Below are 4,244 nucleotides of genomic sequence, written 5' to 3'. Positions count from 1 at the left end.
AAATTACTTTGCATCATAGCTCTACACACACACACACACACACACAGACACACACAAACACCCCACTGAAAGAACAGTTTTACAAGGCAGCACCAATGTCTAGTCTCGCCTCCGTTAAAAACTGTGAGAGTTGTCCTGGAAGTTGGTAAAGTAGCAGAAACGTAATCCTTGGAGGCCTACATTAGATCATGTGACAGTACTGAAGGCTGTATTTCTCAAAATCAGACTCCTAGACCAGGATTTGGGTTCCAGTAATTCATCTGGAAAGTGGTTCTTGGAATCAAAAGTGAGAAAATGGAAAAAATCAGAGAAGGGATGGAAGAAAACCACATAAATCAGGTCACTGCCCTGGACAAATGGGGCACATCTTGCTGGCAGCGCTCTGAGGACCTGGAACCAGGCACTTGGATTTCAGGAGACAGGCACACAGCCACTGATTCTCACTTGGTTCCATTGGTTAAGGATTTCCCCAGGCATATTGCCTCCTTCTCTCTCCCTTACTTTTTAGTTGCTTCCTATGTGCTTTAGACTACTTTAGACTGTGTGCTTTCCTACTTTTTAGTTGCTTCCTGTGTGCTTTAGTTGCTTCCTGTGTGCAACCTTGGTTCCAGAAGAAGTCCCTGGGCAAGGAACAATGGAGATATAGGTCCTTGAGGTAGGAAGCTGTGCCCATGAAGAAAACCTTATCTGGTAGCTTCAGGTGAGCTCAGGCGAGCTGCAGGATGTGGGGCAGGACATCATCAGCATCTTCTACTCCAGAAACTACAGGACCTGCCTTTCATCACTGCATCGTAATCACTGCATCCTTGTCATCATCGCAGGCTTTGCTGAAAAACAGAACACAGTTCTTTCTCTATGCCTGATCCCCATCCTCTCAACTTAGCTCTTGCTTATTCAGCCTCTTCTGCTAAATAGGCAGTGAGATGAAGACAATTTTGGTCTTAGCACATAGGCTGGCTTGAGCAGCGTCACTGCTCTGCAGCATCATCTCGACCCACTCTGCTCTCCCCTCCCCTCTCCTTTCGCAGCAACTTGACCGTTCTCTCTGTGCTGCATGCCGTAGCCATTTTGAGGTGGCTTTATTTTGTTGCTAAGTACACCATCGTCTCTAGTCCCTGGTTTATGTGCGTGCTGCTCCCTCAGCCTGAGATGTTCTCCCCTTCTCCTCTTCCTCTGTTAATTTTTACTAATCCTTTAGGTTTTAGCTCAGATAATATTTCTTTTGACAACCTTCCCTGACTGCTCAGGTACAAATTAGGCTCCTTTCTTGTGCTTTATTGTAACTTCATGTATTTCTTCCATTATGTTGTTCTGTACTGCGCTCTGTTTGACTTGTTCATGCACTTGTTTTTCTTCCCCCAAATATAGCATGCTTACATCATGAAGACAGTGGCCTTGTCTTATTTACCATGGTTGCTTCAGCATCCAGGACAGTTTCTGTCCTGTACAAGCTCAGTAAACATTTATTGAATGAATCAATGAACCTCTAACTGCTATTTCTATGCTTAGCTAGATGCATAGTATTTATTTAAGGAGCACATACAGGAGCCATAAAGAAGCCACACATCTCTTACCAGCAGAGGTTTTAGTTGGAGGCCAGTGGTGTGAACACCTATGCGGAGACCAGAGGCACAGGGTTGTGACATGTTCTGTGTGTATTTATTAGATGGGTGAAGATGTCTGCTCCTGGAAATAATGACAGGTTAGTTTTCCTAGATAGGCTGGAAACAAATTTTAGAAATCCCTGAATACTGGGCAAAGCGTTTGGACCATGTTCTGTAGACGAGAATGAATCATCAGGCAAAATGGCTTCTTCAGGACATGGTCCAAGCTCCTTAGCAGACTGTCATGGGGCCTCCATTAACTGGCACCCACTTTCCTCTCCAGCTTCCCTTTCTTCTACTGTTCCTGCAGCACCTCATCATCAAAAACTCTTTCCTGCTTGCTAACACTGAGACATGCACACACCCACAGGCTTTGGGAAGGAGTCTGTGACCCAGATGAGGTGGCTTGAGCTGCTGTCATGCTCTTGTTTTCCACTCCTTGGCATAGGTTGTCTCTTCAGCTAAGACAACTCTTAACTTTCCCATTCTTCTTCCCTTGCACTCTGGTATCTCCCTGAGAACACTCACTCCTGCAGGATTCAGGCCTTGGTTATCCTTCATCAGACCTCCCTGTAGCCCTAACATTGCAGTGCAATTCCCTTCTCAGGACACATATCACACTGAGATTTTAAAAAAATCTGACCTGCATAAAGCCAAGGCTGGCTCTTGTTTCTGCCTCTACTCAGAGCTTCCCATCCCAGAGTCCCTGTGCACCGGATACTCTAGCTTCCCTGCTGGAGTTTCTGGTGCACAGGAGCTCCTCAGGAGAGACTCATGAATGAAAGAACAAGTGAGCACATAAATAAATAAAAGGACTTTGAGTAGAAACATGAGACATGCAAGCAGAGATTCCAGGAAATGAATCTGATTAGAATATGCATGATGAACCACACGTGGGAGAGTCGTGTGGGGGTGAGACCAGTTTTGAGGCTTGGGGGGATATGGGTTAATATGGGTCCATGCTAGAATGGTGTCAGTCAACCAAAAAGACAAATAGACTCTTGAGTCATATAAAAAATATTAAGAAGTTAGCAAAACACAAAATAGACCTCTTATTTCATCTTGTTGGGATATCTCTGCTTCTGTGTTAAAGGTTTTGGAGCTTTTTAGCACACTTATCTCATTGTCTCTGAGCTTTTGCGCCATGTAACACTCCAATATGACAGTTGGGAGAAACATGAGGGACTTGGGGACCCCAGCTCAGTCCTCAGAGGACAGCCCAGGCTGCAAGGCTGTTAGCCGAGCTGGCATGCTTTGTGGAACAGATGAGATTTTCAAAGATTCGAGTTTGGTTCAAAATTCACAACTCGTGAGTTCCAAATGGTTCTAAATTTGGCTGAATGCATTTTTCCCTAGCTGTGTGTCACTAAGCAAGATGTAGTGACTTCATCGAGTTAGAAAAACAAAGGGCTGATATTGCCTCTTTGCAGAAATAAACTTGATGAGGACAAAGGAAGTGCATTGCTAATACTACAGCGGCAGGTCCTTAATTTTGTGTATTTTCCACTCAAACAGCTTTCTCTGGCATCAACAACAAAACCATTCACTGGAAGAACACCGCCAGTTACCGGCTTACTTATAAGCAAAGTGGCACTAAGTGAGTTATCTTTCAGCTTTGTTGAACAAGCAAATTATATAGTAAATTAAATCACATTTTACTGTTGAGTTGGTGTGGTACAAATTAAGGAGTGCACTTTGATTCACCCTTACAGCTCCTGCATGTTTCATAGCCCTGATGTTCCAGTGTCAATATGGGAGAATTTAGCAGAGAACTTGTGTGAATTCTGTTTTCTTTGTTGTGTTTACAAGTTCATTGCAACCAGCTCATTTGGGATAGTGCTGGCATGAAAACAAAACGGCATGTTTTAGCTTCTCGTCAATTATTTAAGTGAATGATGCTTTCCTCCACTTTCTTTAAGTGTCCTCCAAGAAACCTAACCAAAGTATCCACAAAGGGAGAAACACTGTGGCTAAGTCTAAAGGAAAATAAAGAGAGTGAATTCCTGGCAATCGCTAGCTGATCTCCAGGGAAGAATGTTAGCTAGATTCCTTCTGACAACATTCTAGAATGGAAAGTGACTAGTCCTTAATTTCTGAGATTCACAGACTTGGGTTGAAGTCTTTTTGTTTTTTCAATTGACAAAAATTGTATGTATATATCACACACATCATAATGCTTTAAAGTACACATACGTTGTGAAATGGTTAGATCTTGCTGCTTAACGAATGGATTACCTCGCTTAGTTTTCATTTTCATGGTGAGAACACTTAACATCCAGTCTCTTTGCATCTTTCCATAATACAATGTATCTTAATTAACAAGTTTGGAGGAGTCTTGATTGCAGCATTTTAGCTGTTTGAGACTGGGCAGGTGGCTTTCAGGTTCAGCGGCTAAAGGAGGTTACAGGTGTTGCATGAAGCTACTTCTGTTCCAAATCTAGCACAAAATAGGTGCTCTATAGAGTTTTGTTTCTCCTCTTTTGTCAGGATCTTTTCTCAATGACCGTTTGAAGAATCCGAAACACCAGCTCTCCGTGTCCTTCCTGTCCCCCAGAACGAAGTCTGTGTTTCAGAAAGGCAGGTGTAGTTCAGTTGATGTGATTATGGTAAAGAAGAAAAGGAAGAACAGATGATGACCGT

The sequence above is a fragment of the Aotus nancymaae genome, unplaced genomic scaffold (genome assembly GCF_030222135.1).
Source record: "Aotus nancymaae isolate 86718 unplaced genomic scaffold, 86718_ANA_hifiasm-v0.15.2.pri h1tg000006l, whole genome shotgun sequence".
Classification (NCBI taxonomy): domain Eukaryota; kingdom Metazoa; phylum Chordata; class Mammalia; order Primates; family Aotidae; genus Aotus; species Aotus nancymaae.
The sequence above is the reverse complement of the archived record's forward strand: the minus strand, read 5'-3'. Positions refer to the sequence as shown.